Source organism: Pleurodeles waltl, chromosome 11 (assembly GCF_031143425.1).
Source record: "Pleurodeles waltl isolate 20211129_DDA chromosome 11, aPleWal1.hap1.20221129, whole genome shotgun sequence".
NCBI classification, from domain to species: Eukaryota; Metazoa; Chordata; class Amphibia; order Caudata; family Salamandridae; genus Pleurodeles; species Pleurodeles waltl.
Genome location: NC_090450.1, coordinates 422,088,786 through 422,113,035, shown reverse-complemented (window position 1 = coordinate 422,113,035; position 24,250 = coordinate 422,088,786). Strand labels below are relative to the sequence as shown.

Here is a 24,250-nt window from a genome sequence, read left to right as displayed (position 1 = left end):
TCAGATTATTCCATTAGTTTGGGACAAAGCCTATTTTGAGATAGGACTTCAGGATGATGTTCAAGAACAAATTAATAAACTTCACATGGTCATTGTAAATGCTTCACCTTCGCCACCCCTAAAAATAATTAAGCATTTAAAACAGCTTAGTAAATTAATGCAGCAGATACAGAGTTGCAGAATTCAGCACTATATTCTCGGTGTTTAACCTTGGGATTTCCCCCTTCCGAAATAGTAAAAATGGGAACCATTCAGTTATATAAAAGAAATCGGTGTATGACATTAGAACAAATGCATTTACCACACATGACTTTACAACAAAATAGTAAGTATATATCAGGTAAGTGAAACCCCTATGAGATATATTATATATTACCTACTGGCGCTCACCAGGAGGTATAGTTCGGACCAAGTTTCCAAAGGAAAAACTTTTATTTTTTTGCCAATAACTTTGACACCGCTTGACGAATCCTCATGAAATTTATAAAACTAGTACGACAGTCAGTTCAACTGCTGTGTTGAAAGTTTTAGGGTGATTAGAATGAGGTGTGAGAAAAAGGAGGGTCCCAAAATGCATTTTCCCATAGGGATTTTAGACACGACTGCAGCTCAAAAGTCTGAACAGAATTACACCAAATTTGGCAGGAAGCTAGATCTTAGTGCGCAGCTCGTGCCATGCAGTAGTTTTGGAGTTATTAAAGAAAAAAGAAAACTAGATATCTGGGCAGAGCCTGAGCACAGATCTTATGGTGAGATCTGATTGTGTGCCAGCACTTCGGTCAGGAAGTGCTGGCAGCCATCTGGGGATCAAAATACATGATAACACCTCTTTGAAATGCACTGTAGTGAATGGCAGTTTTTGAGGGTCACAAAAAGGAGAACATATAAAGGATGATAAGAGATTTTAGTTATGATATACATAACTGTGGTGTGTTCTAAGGTGATTTTAAACCGTAAATGAGGCCTTCTGCTGGGATTTCATGAATACCGTTTGATAGAAAACTGTTTTCTCATGATTGTCCCACAGAGGTTACGGGAGGTGCTCCAGAAGTTAAAATTACAGCATATTTTATGTATATTCACACCATCTTTCCCAGACATATTTGAATGAAGTCTGACATTGTCAATAAAATGTACTTCCAACAGGAGCAGTCTGTTAGTTGATTCCCTTGAGTTTTACTGCAGCCTCCCAGAGTGTTTTAAAGAACAAATAGAGCACTAACAGTCTTACTTATGACAAAAGTGTGGCACACTTGATTGAATCCAACTTGTAAAACTAAAAACATTTAATTTAAAAAGGAACAAAATGAAGGGGTTTGTTTTGTCATAAAAATTATGGTTAGTGATGTAGAAAGGAAACATAGGATATGGTTTGAGTGAGTTCTCAACTATCTTCCTCTTGTATTTCATTAAAACATTCTACCATACAGACTGAAACAATCACTTTCAACACCAGCAGCAGACTGCCAGTTAACTCCCTAGTGATCAGCAGCTTCTCTACAGAGTTCTAATGTTCAACTAGAGTGGTAACATTCTGAATATATGCCATAAGTGTGGCATGTATGAATGCTATCTTGATGAAATCAAAGACGAAAACTGAAAGCATTTTCTACTGAGGATACTATAGTAAATGAGGAAATTAGGGAGTATCATAACAAATAAGACTCCCCAGATGGCCACCAGAGAAAAAAGAGCCCAAATGTAGCACAAATATCACCCAAATGTAGCCCAAGTATAGTCCAATGGCAAAGTGTGCACAAAACTTATTATTCTGTTTGTTTTGCGTTTTTATACAGACTTGACTCGAAGGTATTGGAGTGCTTTACACGAACATCAGTTACACCATACAAGGACACAATCATTTTGGTTTTAGGCATAGAGAGATTAAGTGATTTGCCCAGGATGTTTAACTGATGCCGAGACTCGGACCAGGTTCCCCAGTTGCAAAGTCACAGCTCTTGCCCTAATGCCACATCTACCCTGACAGTAACAAATAATCAAGTGATCAACTGGATAAAAAAAACAAAGAAAGCAACTATTTTAAAAATGCTTTGCTGCAATTTGAGAATTCAGAAAATATGCCCTTGTTTTAGTTTTTTACAGCGCAAACCATAATTTCTATCTTGAATAAGACCCTTATATTCTTTTAATTTCTAAAGGATGTGCTTGAGGTATTACAGTTCGGGTTACATCAAGATGAAGCCAGGTGTGCCACACTTTTGTAATAAATATAGAATGTTAGCAATCTAGTTGTTCATTAGACTACTGCAAGGAGACAGAGGTCAGGGTAGAAACTCAGATAATTGAGGGCAGGCACGAGGATGCCGAGGCAACTAGTTGATCATGCTGGGCAGGCGGGAGTGGCAGTGGCAGCACAATGGACCATGGAGGGCAGGCAAGAAAGGCTGTGGCAATATAAAAGACCATTGAGGGCAGAAGGAAATGGCAGCAGCAGTACAACCATACATGCCAACAGAACTAATTCAGGAAGGAGACTATCCATGTTTTTAAGACCAAAAGGGTTTATTTTATCTGCCTCCCACCCAGCATATCCACTTTTTCAATTTAAGTCAATAGGGGAAATCAATTCCTAAGGTCTTGTTTCAAAATCTCCTTCTTACCAAGTTCAAATTGTTGGCAAGTATGGTACACTGGATCACAGAAGGCAGGAGAAATGGGCTAAGAACAAGGAGTCCGATAACAGAGGGCAGTATGGAGATGGGCAGGGGCACTGCTAATTACCCCAAATATTACATCACTCATGATATCCTATGTGTCATCATTGATAATATCACTGTAACATTTGCAGTAAAAATATTGATCAGAAAACTGTGCATGGCCAGTTATAGTTACCTTAGGGCACGATTTACAGTTACTTAAAATAATTATCTATAAAAGCTGAATTTCTATGGCTTTGTGGTTGTGAAATCTGAACCCAACTATTATGTCCCTATTACCTTTGGTTTTTTAGTGAAAATATATATATATTTTCAATAATGTGGCAGCGTGGGGGTGGTCACATGGCCTGGCCTCTGGCCCTGCCCTGATGCCAACCCTCTATAAGCACCCAACCTTGCACTGTACCTGGCCTTCAACCCTTGCGCAGGGCAGGTAGCCAGCAAGACCTGGCCTGCAACCAGACCCTGCGGCCAACACACCCTAATCACCCAACCACATGCTGTGCACGGCCCTTCGGCTGTGCGCAATGGGAGTTGGCAACGGCTTCTTTTGGTGTGAGAATAGGGTTAAGAAGGTGTATCTGGGGGTGAGAGTGTCTTTCAGATTGTCTGTCTAAGTGTGCGCATGCATACACCAGTGTTTTAGTGGGTGTGTCAGTTTGTGTGCAGGCCAGTGAGTGAGTGCATGAGGGCGTGAGTGGGTCTGTGAGTGGGAGCGTGAGGGTCTGAGTGGGTGTGTGAGTGTGAGAAAGACTGAAGGAGAGGGATTGAGCGAGAGAGAGAGTTTTTTTTACTTCAATATATGACATATTTAGAATGAGATATTTCTGGACAAATGAGAGAAAATGTATTTGTAATTTAAAAAGAGTAAGATTAACTTTCAGCCAAGCCACAGCAAAAAGCTATGTCCCATGGGTGGGCACCCCGTGACATAGCAGGAGCTGGCCCTGGGGGTGGTGGCAGTCCCCAGGGCCATCAGTGGCTCTTTGAGGGGGGCGCACAACTCCCCTCCAACAATCATAGTCCTGGGAGGTGGTGATCCATGGGGCTAAAGGGGGTCCAAAATGGACCCCCGTAATAATTTTTTGTTACAGTACCAGGGAGGTGGTGATCCCTGGAGCTGCCAGGGGGCCTCAGTGTCCCCCAGCACCCAATTTGTTAAATGCCCCTGGGGGGCGGGGGTCCCCGGGGATGTAGGATGGCCTGTCCGACCATCCAGCACCCAATTTTTAAAATGCCCCAGAGGGAGGTGGTTTCCTGGGTGCAGGTCAGGGGCCTGCTCATATTTCAGTTAATTCCTGGGGAGGTGGTGGTCCCCAGGGCTGTTGGGAGGCCATCGGGCCACACCTACAATATCAAAGCATTTTTGCCCGGGGGGGGGTGGTGGGCCCTGGGGGGATGGTGGGCCCCGGGGTGGGCTGGGGGAGGAGTCCTGTGCACACTCTACCCAGCCCACATTTCAGTATAGCCCCAGGGAGGTGGCGGTCCCAGGGTCTGGAGGGGTAGGCCATCAGTTCTCTGCCAGTTAATAAAAGCATTTTTGCCCCAAGGGTGGAAGTCTTGAGAAAAAGCTCACCTGGGACCTGGCCCACCTGGGGAGCCAGAATGGCATTTGGGTGACAATTCCATGATCTTAGACATGTTACATGGCCATGTTCGGAGTTACCATTGTGACGTTGTACATAGGTAGTGACTTATGTACAGTGCACGTATGTAATGGTGTTCCGCACTCACAAAGTCCGGGGAATTTGCCCTGAACGATGTGGGGGCACCTTGGCTAGTGCCAGGGTGCCCACACACTAGGTAACTTTGCACCCAACCTTCACCAGGTGAAGGTTAGACATATAGGTGACTTATAAGTTACTTAAGTGCAGTAGTAAATGGCTGTGAAATAACATGGACGTTATTTCACGCAGGCTGCAGTGGCAGGCCTGTGTAAGAATTGTCAGAGCTCCCTATGGGTGGCAAAAGAAATGCTGCAGCCCATAGGGATCTCCTGGAACCCCAATACCCAGGGCACCTCAGTACCATATACTAGGGAATGATATGGGTGTGCCAGTATGCCAATGTGAATTGGTAAATCTAGTCACTAGCCTGTTAGTGACAAATTTGGAAAGCAGAGAGAGCATGACCACTGAGGTTATGGTTAGCAGAGCCTCAATGAGACAGTTAGGCATCACATAGGGAATACATACAGGGCACATACTTATGAGCACTGGGGCCCTGCCTGGCAGGGTCCCAGTGACACATAGACTAAAACAACATATATACAGTGAAATATGGGGGTAACATGTCAGGCAAGATGGTACTTTCCTACACAACCCCCCCCACCAAACGAAGGACAATAAGACTAGCCATGACCTGATGAGTCTTCATTGTCTAAGTGGAAATATCTGGAGAGTCCATCTGCATTGGAGTGGGTACTCCCAGGTCTATGTTCCACTGTATAGTCCATTCCCTGTAGAGATATGGACCACCTCAACAATTTAGGGTTTTCACCTTTCATTTGTTTTAGCCAAAGTAGAGGTTTGTGGAGTGTCTGAACAATAAAGTGAGTGCCAAACAGGTATGGCCTCAACTTCTTCAGTGCCCAGACCACAGCAAAGGCCTCCCTCTCTATGGCAGACCAACGCTTTTCTCTAGGGGTCAACCTTCTGCTGATAAAAGTAACAGGTTGATCCTGGCCCTCAGAATTCAGTTGTGATAAGACTGCCCCTACCCCTAATTCAGATGCATCAGTTTGAACAATGAATTTTTTGGAGTAACAGGGGCTTTTTAGGACAGGTGCAGAGCACATGGCCTGTTTGAGCTCCTCAAAAGCTTTCTGACAGCTAGCTGTCCACAATACCTTTTTAGGCATCTTTTTACTGGTGAGATCATTAAGTGGGGCTGCTATGGAGCCATCGTTTTTAATGAATCTCCTCTAATACCCAGTGAGGCCTAAGAAGGCTCTCACCTGGGTCTGAGTAGTAGGGGGAACCCAATCCATGACTGTCTGGATTTTTCCCTGCAGTGGTGCAATCTGTTGTCCACCTACCAGGTGTCCCAGATTAACCACCTTTCCCTGCCCTATCTGGCACTTTGAGGCCTTGATAGTGAGGCCTGCCTTTTGCAGGGCCTCCAAAACTTTCCTAAGGTGGACCAGGTGCTCATCCCAGGTGGAGCTAAAGACAGCTATATCATCTAGATATGCTGCACTAAAAGCCTCCAACCCTTGCAGGACTGTGTTCACCCACCTCTGAAAAGTGGCAGGTGCAGTTTTCAAGCCAAAGGGCATCACTGTAAATTGGTAGTGCCCTCCTATAGTTGAAAATGCAATTTTAGGTTTAGCATCCTCAGCCAATTTGATCTGCCAATACCCTGCAGTCAAATCAAAGGTGCTTAGATACTTGGCAGATTCCACTGTATCTATGAGCTCATCTGCCCTGGGTACAGGGTGAGCATCAGTTTTTGTTACCTGATTGAGGCTTTGGTACAAGCACCACAGGATTAGCCCATGGACTTTCAGAAGGTTCAACCACTCCCAGATCAAGCATTTTCTGAACCTCTTGTTTTATGCAGTCCCTGACATGGCCAGGCTGCCTATAGATTTTACTTTTGACAGGCAAGCTGTCTCCAGTATCAATTGTGTGTTCACACCAAGATGTGGTGCCTGGCACAGTTGAAAAGAGTTCAGAAAATTGGCCAAGGAGATTTATGCAGTTGTCTTTCTGTTCTGCAGTCAGACAATCTGGCAAAACTACTCCCTCCACTAAAGCATCATTTTCAGTAGTGGAAAAGAGATCAGGGAGAGGGTCACTCTCTTCTTCCTGTCACTCATCTGTTGCCATGAGCAGGGTGAGATCAGCCCTGTCATAGTAGGGTTTTAGGCGGTTGACATGAATCACCCTAAGGGGACTCCTGGCAGTGTCCAGGTCTACCAAATAGGTAACCTCACCCTTTTTCTCAACAATTAGATGGGGTCCACTCCATTTGTCCTGGGGTGCTCTTGGGGCCACAGGCTCCAATACACACACCTTCTGTTCTGGTTGGTACTGGATCAGAACAGCCTTCTGGTCATGCCATTGCTTCTGGAGCTCTTGGCTAGCCTGAAGGTTTTTACTGGCCTTTTTCATGTAATCTGGATATTAGGCCAAGTACATAGTCCACTATGTTCTGTTTGGGAGCTTTTAAAGATTGTTCCCAACCCTCCTTCACAAGTGTTAGTGGACCTCTTACAGGGTTTCCAAAGAGGCGTTCAAAGGGGCTGAAGCCCACTCCTTTCTGGGGTACCTCCTTGTATGCAATAAGGAGGCAAGGTAACAGGACATCCCATGAAGATGAAAAACTCAGGAGAAGTGTTTTTCAGGGAGTCCCATTATCATACCTTTGAGAGTTTTATTAAACCTCTCTACCAGTCCACTAGTCTGTGGATGATAATGAGTGGTGAATTTGTAGGTTACACCACATTCCTTCCACATTGCTTTCAAGTATGCAGACATAAAGTTGCTACCCCTGTCTGATACAACCTCTTTAGGGAAACCCACCCTGGAAAAGATTCCCAGGAGGGCCTTTGCCACTGCAGGAGCTGTAGTGGTCCTTAGAGGAATTGCTTCAGGATATCTGTGGCATGGTCCACAACCACCAAGATAAACCTATTGCCTGAAGCAGTAGGAGGGTCAAGGGGGCCAACTATGTCAACCCCTACCCTTTCAAAGGGCACCCCAACCACAGGTAGTTGAATAAGGGGAGCCTTTGGTGTGCCACCAGTCTTGCCACTGGCTTGGCAGGTCACACAAGACTTCCAAAAATCTTTTGTGTCCTCTGACATCCTAGGCCAGTGAAACAGGGGGACAAGCCTTTCCCATGTTTTGATCTGGCCCAAATGCCCAGCCAAAGGAATGTCATGTGCCAGAGTTAGGAGGAACTCTCTGTAGTGCAGGGGAATGACCAATCTCCTGGCTGCTCCAGGTTTTGGGTCCCTTGCCTCGGTGTACAAGAGGTTGTCCTCCCAGTAAACTCTATGTGAGTCACTGACATCCCCATTTTGATGTTTGACAGCTTGCTGTCTGAGATCCTCTAATGTAGAACAGGTTTGCTGTGTCACACTCAGCTCTTCCCTGGCAGACCCCCCTCCACCCAAAAGCTCAGCAGTGTCTGCTGCCAGCTCATCTGGTGAAGGTTCTGCACAGGGAGGAAATTCTTGTTCCTCAGAAGGAGAATCATCTGTAGAGGGAGGGATAGTGGGTAGGGATTTACCCTTGCTACCCCTAGCTTTAGGGAACACTTGGTCCATTGTTCCAGGATCCAAGTTACCCTGTCCTTTTTGCTTTTTGGCCTGAGACCTTGTCAATGCAAAAATATGCCCAGGAATGCCCAGCATTGCTGCATGAGCCTCCAACTCCACTTCTGCCCTAGCAGATGTCTCTAAATCGTTCCCTAGTAGACAGTTTACAGGTAAATCTGAGGCAATCACAAGTTTCTTTGGACCAATAACTCCCCCCCAGTTGAGATTCACAACAGCCATGGGGTGGCTAAGAGTGTTGTTATGAGCTTCTGTCACTTGGTACTGCTGACCAAGGAGGTGTTGTTCAGGGTGCACTAGTTTCTCTATCACCATGGTAACACTGGCACCTGTGTCCCTGTAGGCCTGAACTTCAACACCTTTCATTAGGGGAAGTTGCTTGTACTTATCCATATTAAGGGGACAAGCAACTAAGGTGGCCAAATCAATGGCACCTTCAGAGACTAACACAGCCTCTGTGGTCTCCCTAACAAGACCAACCCCAACTAAATTACTAAAAGTGAGCCCAGCTACTCCCTTGGATTGGCTATTAGTAGGTTTGCTCCCACCACCACTGCTATTACTAGGGGCACTAGAGTTTGTAGTAGGGGTTGTGGTAGTGGGAGGTTTGGTGTTTTTCTTTGGACAACTGGTATCAGTTGGCCAATGGCCTCTGACTTTACACAAATAACACCAAGGCTTTTTAGGTTGATTATTGGAAGAGGATTTGGACCCACCACCCCCACCAGAGGATTTTTGTGGGCCTGATGAAGACTCAGTTTTACTTTTGTCCCCAACCTTGTCAGAAGACTTACCATCCTTCTTCTTGCCACCCTTGTCACCCCCGTATGACCTTTTCTGTTCACTCTTGTTCTGACCCATTTGTCTGCCTTCTTTCCCAATTCCTGGGGAGAGGTCAGATCTGAGTCTACTAGATATTGGTGTAACAAGTCAGACACACAGTTATTCAGAATATGCTCTCTCAGAATAAGATTATACAGGCTTTCATAGTCAGAAACTTTACTGCCATGTAACCACCCTTCCAAGGCCTTCACTGAACAGTCAACAAAGTCTATCCAGTCTTGTGAGGACTCTTTTCTGGTTTCTCTGAAGTTAATCCTGTATTGTTCAGTGGTTAAGTCAAATCCATCCAAGAGTGCATTCTTCAAAACTGCAAAATTGTTAGCATCACTTTCTCTAACAGTAAGGAGCATATCCCTACCCTTTCCATTGAAAGATGGACACAATATAGCAGCCCACTGCCTTTGAGGGACCCCCTGTACCATACAGGCCCTCTCAAGTGCAGCAAACCACTTGTTGATGTCATCCCCCTCCTTGTAACGGGAGGCTATATTGTGCAGATTCCTGGAATCATGCTCTCTAACAGGATTACTATCAGGAATACTGCTGCTGCCCCAATCTCTGTCTCTCATTCTCCAGGTCTAAGGATTCCCTATCTAAGGCCAGCTGTTGCTGTTTAAGCTTCAGTCTGGTCTCTTCAACCCTCAACTTTTTGAGTTCCCTTTCTAACATGTTGTCTTCAGGGTGAGTGGGTTGGGAATGCTTGGACACAGAAGATAAATTGGAAACAGCAGAGGGGGATCTGTCCCTAACTGACTGAGCCCTAGCAACTTGTCTTCCAGGAATAAAGACTCCACTACTGTGATGGGAACCTCCATTACTACCAACATTACTAGGTGTCCTGCTAGGGGGCAGATCTGGTACAGAACCATCCCCACCTCCCTCAAGGAGATCTCCGGAGTCTGATTGGGAACCTTCTATTAACCTTTCATTTGATGAGCCTGCTTGGGACTCATCATTCACAATAAGCATGTTAAATAGAAACTCTTTTGTAGGGTTCTTTCATATCACTAAACCTCTATCTAAGCAGAGACTCCTTGGGCTCTTGTAATTCAAATTGTCATAAGTAGTATTGACCATTTTAAGAGTAGAGTCTTCTACAGACATGACAGTAAAAGGTTTAGAAATAGAGAGAAGGAATAAAAAGTTTCAGAACCTTTGAAAGAACAGAGAAAAAAACTTTTTCAAACTTTTTGGAAACTTTTAGAAGTTTAGAGAAACTTTTCAGAACTTTGTAAAAAGTTTAAGAGAAGAAAAGCAAAACTTTTTGGTTAGGTGTACATACTCTGAACTGTTTTGTATATTATTCTCTTATGAAAAGTACACAATGACAAAGTGGTAAGTAGTTACAAGTACTTATCCCACCGCTGCACAACCAATGTAGGAGGCTGGCCTGGCTTGTAGTGGGTACCAGAGGTACTTACACCTTGTGCCAGGTCCATTTATCCCTTATTAGGGTAGAAGAGGTGTTTCTAGCAGCTAAGACTGATAGAAGGTAGCTATGGCAAAGCAGCTTAGGCTGAACTAGGAGACATGTAAAGCTCCTACTATACCACTGGTGTCATATGCACAATATCATAAGAAAACACAATACACAGAAGTACTAAAAATAAAGGTACTTTATTTTTATGACAATATGCCAAAAGAATCTCAGTGAGTACCCTCAGTATGAGGATAAGTTATATACACAAGATATATGTACACAAACCAAAATTATGCATGTAATAGCAAGTAAAGTAATGCAAGCAGTGTAAAATTACAGGAGATTGCAATAGGAGCACATAGATATAGGGGCAACAAAAACCATATACTCCAAAAGTGGAATGCGAACCACGAATGGACCCCAAACCTATGTGAGCTTGTAGAGGGTCGCTGGGACTGTTAGGAAAAAGTGAGGGTTAGAAAAATAGCCCATAGGGTGCAAGGAAGCTGCCACTGGATGGAAGAAGCTTGGAGTTCTGTAAGAAAGAAGAGAGCTAGGGACTTCTCCTTTGGAAGATGGATGTCCCACGTCGCGATGAAGCTTGCAGAGGTGTTCCCACGCAGAAAGACTGCAAACAAGCCTTGCTTGCTGCAAGGGTCACGGTGGAGGTTTTTGGGTGCTGCTGTGGCCCAGGAGGGACCAGGATGTTGCCACTTGGAGGAGGAGACAGAGGGGGCGCCCAGCAAGTCAGGGAGCCCTCACAGAAGCAGGCAGCACCAGCAGAAGTACCCAAACAGGCACTTGGAAGAAGAGTGAACTGGAATCCACGCGAAGTCACAAAAGGGAGTCCCTCGACGCCGGAGGACAACTCAGAAGGTTGTGCACTGCAGGTTAGAGTGTCGGGGACCCAGGTTTGGCTGTGCACAAAGGAAATCCTGGAAGAGTGCACAGGAGCCGGAGCAGCTGCAAATCACACAGTACCCAGCAATGCAGTCTAGCGTGGGGAGGCAAGGACTTACCTCCACCAAACTTCGACTGAAGAGTCACTGGACTGTGGGAGTCACTTGGACAGAGTTGCTGAGTTCCAGGGACCACGCTCGTTGTGCTGAGAGGGGACCCAGAGGACCGGTGATGCAGTCTTTTGGTGCCTGCGGTTGCAGGGGGGAGATTCTGTCTACCCACAGGAGATTTCTTCAGAGCTCCTGATGCAGGGAGGAGGCAGGCTACCCCCAGAGCATGCACCACCTGGAAACAGTCGAGAAAGTCGGCAGGATGACGCAATACAAGGTTGCTAGTAGTCGTCTTGGTACTTTGTTGCGGTTTTGCAGGCGTCCTGAGCAGTCAGTGGTCGATCCTTTGGTAGAAGGTGAAGAGGGAGATGCAGAGGAACTCTGGTGAGCTCTTGCATTCGTTATCTGAAGAATTCTCCAAAGCAGAGACCCTAAATAGCCAGAAAAGGGGGTTTGGCTACCAAGGAAGGAGGATTGGCTACCAAGAGAGGTAAGAGCCTATCAGAAGGAGCCTCTGACGTCACCTGCTGGCACTGGCCACTCAGAGCAGTCCAGTGTGCCACAAACACCTCTGTTTCCAAGATGGCAGAGGTCTGTGACACACTGGAGGAGCTCTGGGCACCTCCCCTGGGAGGTGCAGTCAGGAGAGTGGTCACTCCCCTTTCCTTTGTCCAGTTTTGCGCCAGAGCAGGGCTGGGGGATCCCTAAACCGGTGTAGACTGGCTTATGCAGAGATGGGCACCATCTGTGCCCATCAAAGCATTTCCAGAGGCTGGGGGAGGCTACTCCTCCCCAGCCCTGACACCTATTTCTAAAGGTAGAGGGTGTAACACCCTCTCTCAAAGGAAATCTTTTGTTCTGCCTTCCGGGGCCAGGGCTGCCTGGACCCCAGGAGGGCAGAAACCTGTCTGAGGTGTTGGCAGCAGCAGCAGCTGCAGTGGAGACCCCGGAAAGGCAGTTTGGCAGTACCTGGGTACTATGCTAGAGACCCGGGGGATCATGGAATTGTCCCCCCAATAGACAATTATGTTTATGGTATATAATACAAGATTAATCAAATCAAATTATAAGGTAGTTTACTTAGTTAAAATATGGTTTGGGTTGGCACTACGTTTTCAGTAAGGTTAATATTTTATTGAATTACTTTCAAGCTAATAAAAATACTAAGCACTCTCCAAGAAGCAAACAGTCCAGCCCAAAGTTCGAGGCAAGGTCCTCCCTGAAACGGAACACAAGCAACCCAATACCAATTTGGTCCTTATTTGGGCCCATCATTAGTGTATATATAGATCCAGTGGCATAGTGTGTAAGGAACCCAGGTCTAGGTTTACCTTTACTACTTAGGATGTTTCACTTAAGTATACATAGAAGTGATGGTTGGAGTGCTGGAAAAAATTTCAGACGCTTGCAGACACTCTGGGCAGCATCCCAGTCAATCGTTATTTTGCACACCATGCATCTCAGTTTGGAGCATGCCATATGCAAATTAGTCTTGACCCAGCTCCAATGGGAACTGTTCAGCATGGACTGCTGGATAAACAGAAACAATAGAAAAATCAATCAATTGCAGTAGTCTGATGCAAAGCCAGTTCCAATCCCAGTAACTGTTACTAACATAATTTCTATCTCTCTGACAAGTCACTTGATGAAGAGAATCAACCACAGCAATTGTCGCCTTTCCTGGATCCACCTGCTTACACCACCATTATAAAGAGTTACAAGAAAAAACAACAGTTTTCTCTGCCCAGTAACACATTCATAGTCACCACCAGTCTCAATACCATTTCTATGTTGCTTCTATAGTGAGAATAAAAAAGAAAGTGCGTAGCACAGTCTGAGTCAATGCACCTTCTCAAAACTTTCCTCCATCCCCATTTTGGAATTAGCAGCTTGCCAATATATCAAAGCTACATCCAGCTACAGCTTGCCAAGTCACTAAAACGGCCTCTGATACCTACTTAGAAATAAATAACTGCTTGTGTATAAAACGAAGATTACTAATGAATCTATTAAAAAAATACCCATAGCCAATGCAATTATTTTTTACTCCAAAAGAAAATGGAGTGCACAGAGTAACAAATTGTGTATTAGAAATCTTTCATAAAGCATCTAAGACCGAACTTATTGGAAACTGAGCACTTTCTAAAATGATTTTTACACTTGAAATTTCCCTAGTTTGATTTTCATGTACCAAAATACTAAAAGGTTGTAGAGTAATGAGTAAAATAGCATGACCATAACAAAGAAATGTAAACTTGTGACTTCAAGAGTCAAGAAGAAATGAAAGGCTTCAGCAGACTGTACAGTTTCTACAACAACAGACGCGCAGCACCACAGCGAAATGGAAGCTGCATATTCCAGGTACAATGCTACCTTTGTATTCTTTTACCTAGAACACAGCATGAGCAAATACAAACGTGGCATGAACAAATTCTGCATGCTGTACTACATCAGGTTCCCAGAGCCAACAACTGAGCTGCACCGTGCAATGTTTTTTCATTGTGTAATTTGTATAATTGTGAAACATGTATAATGAAAAATGGGTATTAAGGAAACCTATGTATTTCTGACAAAATGGGCACGAGATATGGAGCTTAGGAGCAGTGGTTAATTGTGCATCTCGGAATTTGTGGGTACCCGTACTATCATATGATTTAGAGCGTATTTTTCAAAATGTCTTCTTTCTTACTCACAGGCTTAAATTTGGAAGGCACAAATAATAACAAATACCCTACTATTCTAAGCTCCCACATGTCTTCTGATAAAAATGGTATCTCATTTGTGCAGGTAGGCCTAGCGCCTGCGACTGCCAATAGCTCAAAACGCAACATGGACGCATTACATTTCCTACTCAAAACTGACCATTTTTTTTTTAAGTGGGTAGCTGTAGGTTTTGGGCCCTAACTCAGCCGTCACCCGGGGAAATCTAGCAACCTGTACATTTTTGAAAACTAGACAATTAGGGAAATCCAGGATGGGGTGACTGTGTGACTCTCACCAAGTTGTTGTTCCCAGAATCTCTTGCAAACCTCAAGCTTTGACTAAAAAAACAAATTTCCTTCACATGTCTGTGATGGAAAGTTCTGAAATTTGCGAGCAGCCACAAACTACTTTCCACCCAGTATTGCCCTTAGTCATCTGAAAAAATGGTACCTTACTTGTGTGGGTAGGCCTAGTGCCCATGAAAAAAACGTTGCCCCACTTGTGTGGTTGGACCTAGCACCCACAAAAGAAACAGTTCAAACCAAGGTCACTTGGAGCCCTAGCGTGGGCACTCCTATTGACATCGGTTTGATTCATTCCTGTTGTGGGCATTAGTCCCAACCACACAAGTGGAACAGCATTTTTATCGGCACAAGTGGGGCAATGCTGATTGTGAGGAATTTTGTGGATTCCTGCAGATTCCATAAGTTTACATTAAGCAAATGTAAGGAAAATGAATGATTTCAGACAAAGTTTGAGGTTTTAGGGTATAGTAGGTAATAAAAACTTCTGGGATTCACACAAGGCACACCACCATGGAATTCCCTGTTTGTTTACTTTTCAAAAATGACTGTAGCTGATAGGTTTCCATGGGCGGTGGCCGAGCACCACCCCAAATCCTGCAGCTATCTCTGTTGCTGATCTCTCCATTTTTTTTCTCCATACTTCCTTATTGTATTTTACTGGAAATAAGAAGACATTCCAAATGACAGATCTATACAGTATAAAAAATAAGAAGCTGCAGCAACATACTGCCCATTTTCAATATTAGCATCCAATACAACACAAAAAGGTAACCAGACCTAGGGGACTGGGGATGAAAGGCAGCAGTATTTGGAGCGGTGAGAGACAATTACCGGATAACAGTTACAAGCCCATTGAATAATGTGCAAATGTCACACTATTAGCAGGATACAGGAATAGCTATAGAAAATACAAGAGTACACCAAACCCTAAAACATCAACCATAGAACTACAATAAACTGCAGTAGACTGAGTAGGCGCGCCGCCAGGACTAGCCAATGGAACGCTGAAGAAGACCCCCATGACAGGGTAACGGTTTACTAGTTATCATTTATGAGTAGGGCGGAGGAGGTTGCCGCGGGCGGGACACCAGTAGCCCATCAGCATGCCCAGGGGTAGAATGGGGGGGGAGCACAAAAGGGGGGAAGGGAGAGAGGTGACTCAACCCCCACCACCGCACCCCACCGGTCAGCTCAACTCACCTTCTATCACCGCAAGCACCCCCGCCCAATCAGGGGGCTCTGTAGGGGGGCCAAATGCAGCATACAATGATGTAAGCGCCTGCTGCTCGTCCAGCAACCCCGGGCGCTATCAGTTAGCCATCTCGATGCTGGCGGTAAACTGGGGGATTTCCAAGTCAATGCTAGGCCTCTTTTTGCCAGTACCAATGCCAGATCTAGGATTTTGTTCGCTGATTTGTTTTTGGAGGTTCTGCGTGTTATACCAAGTAAATAGTGTGCCATGTCCCGGCGCGTGGTCCCTCCCGTGCATTTATTCAATATCTCAGTTATGATTGCCAATTTACGACAGCTCGGGACAGGACCACACCATATGCAAGAAATCGGCAGACTCATTGCGACATCTCGGGCACTCGTCCTGTGCTGATGTATAGATCCTCGCTAGCCTAGCAGTGCTAGATAAGTGTGGTGTAAATAACTGAACTGGATGAGTTTGTAGCGGGCATTCATTGATATAATTTTAGGAGCTGCAAGAGGCTGTTGCCACTGGTTGTCAGTGAGTGCGCTGCGCAGCGCCTCCCCCCAGGATGTCCAAAGTGATGTAAGGGAAGCAGCATCATCTATGTGAAGCGCATTGTATAAATTTGTAACCGCCTTATTTGCGTTCCCATGAGTCAGAATTGTCAGGAGCAAAAAAGATGTGTTGGGTTCGTTGGGTAAGGAACCGCAGTAGGACGCCGCCACCCGAGTTAGAGCAGCATAAGTAAGAAAGAATCCAGGAGGGAGGCTGAAATCATCCAACAAGTCATCAAATAGGGTCAGCATGCTATCTTCGAAGAGATCGCCCAACTGTTATTCCTGCCTCCTCCCATGCAACGGCCGTCTGTCTATGTTGGGTAGGGACCATCCCCTGTAGCACCCATAGAGGGAGCTGCAGTGCGTACAGAGTAACCCTGTCTGACCGGCGGATATACCTGAACCAGCACTTCTTGGCATTTCTCAGCAATAGTTTAGCCTCCGCAACGTGAGTATCTGAGCTAGGTGACAACAGCCGCTTCAGTAGCCCAATCGTGCCCCCTTGTTTAATCTTGATGTATAGTTCATGCAGATTGTGCCCTGCCAACCTTCGCATTACCCACTACAGCTGAGCTGCCGCAAAGTAGAACTCGAAGTTGGGAGCGCCCTGGCCCCCCTCCGACAGGGGAGCATAAAGTTTTCTTAAGGCCATGAGTGCTCTGCTCTTGCCCCATATGAGTGCAGTGAGGAAAAAGCGCATCTCCACAAACCATTTATTTGGAAGAAGGAACGGAAGAGACGAGAAGTGATACAATAATCTTGGATAGACCAACATCTTAGCAATAGCCAATCTACCCAGGGGAGAGGGCGGGAGAGCGGTCCAGAAAGGTAACGAGGACCTCGCAGTCGCCAGAACACCGCCTATGTTTGCATCTATTAGGTCTTTTACCTTGTGGAAGATCTTGACTCCGAGGTATTCAATGGTATCGTATTCCCACAACAGAGATGTATGAGGAAATTGCTCACGCTGAGCCATGGGCAACGGTGTGGGGGGAACAGGCAGGACTTCGACCAACTGACTTGGAGTCCAGAGGCCTCGCCAAACTCCTGCAGAAATATTAACAATTGGGGCAAGGCTGCGGAGGAATAGCAGGGCGTTGTCCGCATAAAGCGATACAACATGCCACAACCCTCCCACCTAAATTCCCCATTCAGGAGCTCTCAGTCTCAAAGCTCGTTCCAAGGGCTCCATAGCTAGTGCGAAGAGAAGCGGCGACAGGGGGCAGCCCTGGCGGGTCCCCCGTGCAATATCAAAGGGCTTGGAGAACACTGCGCCCATCCTAACCCGAGCCATGGGGGAGTGGTATAATAGGGACATCCATTTCAGGAAGTTGGGGCCAAAGCTCAGCTGTCGGAGAACCAGCATTAGGTAGGTCCACCCCAGTGTGTCAAACGCCTTTTCAATATTTAAGGAGGCCACCGCTGATTCATTTTGTTCCTTGCTCGCCCAGTTCATAATAGCAAACAATCTGCGAAGGTTAAGGAAAGTGCTTCTACCCGAAATTAATCTGTTTTGGTCAGCATGGATCAACCCTGTAATTATGGGCGTAAGTCTATCCGCGAGCAGACGCCTTAATATTTTATAGTCGGTGTTTAATAACGACAGTGGGCAGTACGAACCAATTTGTACAGGATCCTTGCCTGGTTTATGAAGGACCACCAATGTCGCCTCCCTCAGGGAAGGTGGAAGGGCTCCTCCCTCAAATGCTGCATTGTACATAGCCAGCAAACTGGGGGCCTACATTGCTTGGTAAGTTGCATAAAATTCAACCGGTCACCCGTCCATGCCAGGGGCTTCCCTCATGACAAACTTTTTATAGCTCCCTCAAGCTCTTTGAGCTGTAAAGGGGCATCCAGTGACTCCCTCTCTGCTGTAGACAAAGTGGGCAGGTGAAGAGAGGACAAAAACCCCTTCACCACCACCCGATTCCCCCCAGACATAGTGGCAGCTTATAGTGTAGAGTAGTATTTGAAGAATGCCGTATTAATTTCCTCTTGAGAGTTCAACATTTGGTTATTCCCACCCCGTATTGCAATAATAGGTGACTGGGAGTGCTCCGTACGGAGTAGCCAAGCCAATAACTTGCCCGCCCTATCCCCTTCAGCATGCTTGCGAGCCAGATAATTGGAGTAGTGTAGTCTAGATAATTTATCTGAGGTCTGTTGATAATTGATCCTAAGATTGGCTAATGGTAAAGCCACTTCCACGTCAGTAGGCAAGAGCTGTTCATAGTATTGCAGCTCAGTTTTGAGCACATCCAGTTCATGGCGCAGTGAGAGCGCCACACCATAATTTGTTTTTATTGCGTGACCCCTCATCACCACCTTGAAGGCATCTCATTCTACCCGTACATCCAATGCTGTGTATGCATTAGTTGTAAAATAAGACTCAATATGTTCCCTCATGGTCTCCCTGTATGCAGCATCTTGTAGTGCCGCCACAGGCATTCTCCAGGTTGGTATAGCTGGCGAAGCTCGGTTCCAGCATATCCCCAACTTCAAGGGAGAGTGATCAGATAGTGTAAGACCAAGGTATTCAGCCATTGGAACTCTCAGCAGTGCGCCATAGTTGGCTTACACCACATCAATTCTAGTATGCAGTACATGTAGCCCAGAGTAGTAAGAGAACATGCGTTCATCAGGGTGAAGGCCTCGTCACACGTCATGCAGTTGGTTGTTCTCGGACCATAGGCGAAGCTGGTGTGCAAGCACACCTGACTGAGCCCCTCGTAGTGGGGGTCCAGATCTATCCAACTCGATACAAGGAGTACTACTGAAGTCACCCCCCCCCCTCCCAATAACATGGTGCTTCTGGGTTGAGGAGAAGAGATACAGATAGAAAGTGCCAGAGGGCAGTCTGATTAGTGTTAGGTGCATATAGTGAAATTATGGACAATGGCGCACCATCCAGGGTTCCCTCCAATATAACAAAGCATCCTTCTGGGTCTATCTTGGTGTGTAGTATCAACAGCAGCACCCCAGGAGCCACCCATATCAAAGTCCCTCTAGCATATCTAGAGTATGTTGTGCCAATCATGGATGCAAGTCAGCCTCTATGCATATGCACCAAGTCTGGGGCCGTGAGGTTTGTCTCTTGAAGCAAAGCCATATGGACCTTATGGCGAAGGAGAAACTGATAAACCTTGTGCCACTTGTCAAAGCCCGCCAACCCTCTAACCTTCCAAATCATAAAGATATATTGCACCATGGAACTAGACATATGGACAATGGAATGTGAACCCGCGGGGGAGCATCTGCCCTGACCAACCAAACAGCAGCCCACCCCACCCAAGCCCCCAACCCTCCACCCACATATCACCCTGCATAGCCCAGCACCGTCCACCTGTGTACCTACAAACATGTCCACTGCAAGAAAGAAAGTAAATATAACCGCAAACAATTTACCCCTGGTTGAATCAAGAAGCAGTGAACAGCCAATAGCACTAAAATGCTTATACCCAACTGAAACATTATACTTCTTATATGATTACACCTAGGTGTAAAGAGAGTGGGGGGGAACGTGGACAATACAATCGGAGAAGGTTAACCCAAAATGGGTAAGTGAAAAAAGCGATCAAGCCAAACCCAGCGAGGCCCGATGAAATGTCCGTGTTGACAAGCCTGACAAGGTTGTAAAGTTACTCCCAAGGCCGAGAGGTTTGCCTCAGTGGGTGTGGCACCCCTTACAACAGGTCCTCCACTGACTGCGGCATCACCATCAGGCCCTCGCCCAAGATTGCTCGCATGTGTTCCATTTCTAAGTCAGGTGACGCCACATCCTGGTGGTCCACACTTCTCACTGAAGATGGAGGGGAACCCACTCGCCGCTCCACCTCTGCACAAGCGTGATCCCTTTCCATGGAGGCCTGTCCAGCAGTAGGGGCCGCCTGCGTGAGACGGGCCCCATCCCTACGGTCCCTCTGCGGACTGCGTTTCGCAGAGTGCAAAGGAGGGTGTGATGGATCCGATGCCATGCCTCTGTCCTCCAGCGTTGTCCAGGCCTCCTCCGGCATAGTACAAAAAGTAGTGCAAGTGTTGGTTATGATCTTTAGGGTTGCCGTACACTGAAGGGCATACTTGATGCTGTGCTCCCTCAATATGCGCTTTACCATGAGGAAGGAAGTGCGTCTGCGCTGCACTTCTAGTGTGTAGTCTGGGTAAATGTTCACCTGCGCGGTAGCAATCCTCTATGGGCCGCCAGTACGAGCCCTTTGTAGGATGTTAAAGAGGTGCACCACCCCTGGCCGAGGAAGGGCTCCTGGTGGGGGAGGTCTACCCGGGACCCTGTTCGCTCTTTCAACTGAAAAAAAGGAGGAGTGTTTGCCCTGAAGAACTGTTTGGGCCAGCCATTGCTCCATATACAGGTCCATATTGGGGGTCCCCTCCTGTTCAGGCATGCCCACCACCCTAATATTGTTGCAACAAGCTCTCCCTTTTTGATCTTCAATCCGTTGGTGGAGGCAAAAGACCTCCCTCTGCAGGTCTCTGACGTGCTGGGTGGTAGTGGCAAGAGGGGGGCGCAGCTCCGCAACCTCACCCTCAGTGGATGCGACGCGCTCCTTCAACTTTTTGTGTTCCTCGAGCAGGTGTCCCATGTCAATACACAGGGTGTCAATCTTAGGTTCTAGAGTAGATTTGACACTTTGCACTGCAAAGAGGATGACGTCAAACTTTTGCGCATGCACCGCAAGTATAGCCGACACAGATAAGTCCTGAGGGACCCCTGAGCTGCTCCACACTTGCTGCACACGTGATGCCAGGCCGTCCGCGCCATGCTTGTCAGATTTGTTGCACCCCATCACCAAACCAGAAGATGCTCGGGCAGCTTGCTCTCGGGTCGCAGTATGAAAAGGAAACCCCCCTGACCCTTCAGTGAATCAGAGACAAGGAAGACACCTTAATGTTCATGAGTAAAAGGTAAGGGCTCAGCAGTACGTTGGCTAGATGATCCACAGAGTGGGGGAGACGTTTCAGCAGTAGGAGTTCCATTGAAAGCGAATGATTGGGGGAGGAGAGGTGAAAGGGGGGCCGGGGCCAAGTTAGAACATAAGAGGGGGCCACCGCCGCACCTCACCTCACCTCTTGTAGCCGTCCCCGATTTTCGGCCTCAACTCGCAGCTCCACAGCAATGTCTCTGCCCGTCCTCTCCGCACTGCTGAATACTGTGTCGGGCCGTCCCAGGATCCAGGTCTCCGCGACCACGTTCACAGCATGCGTCAATTCTGCCCAGGGTGCACTGTTGCCCAGAATCGACCCCAGCGGCCCGCGCCTCCTGGTCCGGCACCACCTCGTAGGCCCCGGGGCAGGTGCAGGCAATGTACACCTCAGTGGCGGCTCTCACTTTGAGGTGTCGCATCTCGCACCAGTCAAAACCGCACAGGGCGTCCGGATGGCAGCAGGATTATATTCGGGCCAGGCACGGAGACAGATTTAAGCGTCTGCTCCGTCAGCCATCTTGGACACCCCCCCCATGCTGATCTCTCCATGTAGCACTTTAAAGCCTTTTTTGTCAAGGTCTCTTGGCCCACCCAAATGAGGAATCTTTTTTATCAGGAGACTTGGAGGAATGCCGTGTAGTAGGAAATTTGTGTCTCCCAGCAGGTTTCAGACGTTTTCCTTACAAAAATGTGCAAAATATGTGCGTTTTTACTTAGTCAACAGTTGAGATTTGCAGGACATTGGGGGGGAGGGGGTGTTACAAAATGATGGGGGATGCATATGAAGATCACCACCATGGACTGCCCCAGATGTCTAGTTTTCAGAACTGCCTGAGTCTGACAGGTGTTTCCAAATGGCACTTTACCAAAGCCCAAAAAGTGCAGCAGTTCATTACTGCAAGTGTGGCGCTATTGGGAGTTAGACATACTCTTCTGGCTCATATGTAAAAACAACACAAACAAGAATCAAATGACCTCTTGCTTGACATTGGGTTGGGATGCTTTAGTCTACAGGGGAGCAGAAAGACTGTTGACCTTTCAGGGGTGAGGATGGATTCTGACATTAGGAAGGGAAGACCCACCCAATTATTTTATTAACAATATACATTGCTTTCCATACAGAGGGCTTCTGTACATCTAAGGGAACACATGTGGGTAATAACCCCATCTGCTCTGACCCCTTTAGTTGGGGTGGGGCTTAACCATGCCCATGGTGGGCAGACCCAACTTTCTCTCAAGTCTAGTTGCCTTTTTGCTCCTGGTCAGCGACAGATAAGGGCTAATTACTCTCATCTGCCCCCTGAGGGCAGAAACACTGTTGCCCCATTTACTTGGGATGGGGGCATAGCAATGTCCATGCTGAGCAGTCCCCACCTCTATATTTGCAAAAAAATAATAATTCCCTGGCTTCTAGTAGGCTTACTGCCTCCTGGGGGGAGGGCCAGATCAGGAGTAATTACCCCAATATGTACCGCAAGGAGGGTAGAAAGACAGATGGCCATTTAGTTGAGGCATCCCCATATTTTTATTCAGAAAAACATCACAGGCGCGAGTGGGCTTTCCGTCTCCCGGGAGCAGATCAGGAGTATTACCCCAGAGAACAGGAAGAGTTTCTTTATGAGGTGAGTTATGCACATGGTAGGCAGCCCTCACCCCTATATTTAAAAAAAAACATAAAACATTCCCTGTTTTCTGGTGGGGTTTCTCTTATAAACCCTATCTGCCCACCGGGGGTTGTAGAAGACTGTCATTATAGTTTTTGGGGGTGAGGGCATAGCCTGCCCATGCTGGGCAGCTCCTGCGATCTATAACTAATCTAAACAAGCATTTACTGTGCAATTGGTCTCGGTTTTTTTTTAGTTAGAGCTACTGGCATTGTTAATGCATAGCTGTACTTTTCGTGCCAAAGAATTCCAGTGGCCCTGCATATAACTAAAGGGCTAGCAGGCCTACCGGAATATTTTAAACAAGGACCTTCCCGGCACTGTACATAATTTGCCCCTATCCTCCACCTCATTGCTCTTAGAACAGAAAAAATGTTTGGGTGGCAGAAACATGAAAGACATTTAATTTTCTTTGAAGTTACTATAAGCAAGAGGCATCTCACTGGCTTAAACCACTGCCCCTGCTTCATAGTTATCGGTGACACCCCTGACATGGACAGTTTTTACGCACAGTACTTCAGTGCCAGCACTCTAATTCTCACAAAATTATTATTAACTACTGCGGCGCACACTAGAATGTGTAACAAGAATGCCCAAGGATTTCCCCAGAGGCGGCTCCTCCATAAACTTTGTTTATTATCTTTTTTTATGAGGAAAAAGGGTGGGGACCCTGGAGTGACGAGAGTGAGGGGGAGTGTTCAGCACTCCCCATCGGAGCGCAGGTATGTTTGGCCGGCCGACTCGGGCCGGACAAACATATTCGCACAGAGCTCGCTCTAGCCCAGCAACACTGTTGCTGGGCTGGAGAGAGCTTGCACATGCTCCCAGTCTGCCTTGGAGATCCCTGGCTGGGCGCTCCTAGCCAATCTTGATGCTGCTCTAAGCAGCGTCAGGATTGGAGCAGGTAAGGCTGGGAGCCTGTACCTGCAGGGATAGAAGAGAAGAGGAGTAGCGCGGCGGTGAAGGCGGCGGCACAGGTTAGTGGATTTTTTTATTTTTAATTTAATCATTCCTCTCCCACCTCCCCGTTAATCCCCCTCGTGCTACCCTACCCCTTAGGTGTTGCACAAACCGTGACTGTTTGTCCCTCTAAAGCAATATACTACATTCAAGAGTAGCTGAGAGGCATTTCTAACACAACAAGCCGAAGCATTTTGGCTCTTCCGTCACCATGGAGCACGAAGGAAAGAGAAAGGAAACAATGTGACTTAACTGTTACTCAAGCAAAGCGCTCCAATACCGCTGATCGAGTTCGAACTGTGAGCGCCACGGCTGGCATGAAGCACGAAGGAGACAGACACAAGGCAAAAGTATTTAGCCCACGCTGAAGTATATATTGGCAATGGTGCAATTATGCATGTAACAGGGCTAGTCTGCAAGGCATGCCAAAACAGCCTCAAGGTGAGACAAACGTTAAGCATTTACCAATGACATCAAGGGACTTTTGCAAGGCAAGCCCAAGAACAAATGAAAGTGATGGGCGTGAGCTGGGTGGGGTTAAAGCCCACAGATAGATAACAACACATTGAAAAGCAGTGCTTGCTCGCTGCTGCGCTCCACCCAAAAACAACCCTGGTGTCTAGTGGGATTTCTGCCCTGGTGGGGGAGCAGAACAGGGGTAAATACCACCATCTGCCCCATGTGGGGGCAGAAA

At 46.8% G+C, this 24,250-nt stretch overlaps 1 protein-coding gene across 2 annotated transcripts in view; it reads right to left on the bottom strand.

Annotated features, from left to right (window-relative positions):
* NGEF (neuronal guanine nucleotide exchange factor) overlaps nucleotides 1–24,250 on the bottom strand; it is an 850,900-nt gene that overhangs the window by 202,975 nt on the left and 623,675 nt on the right. The window lies entirely within an intron of this gene.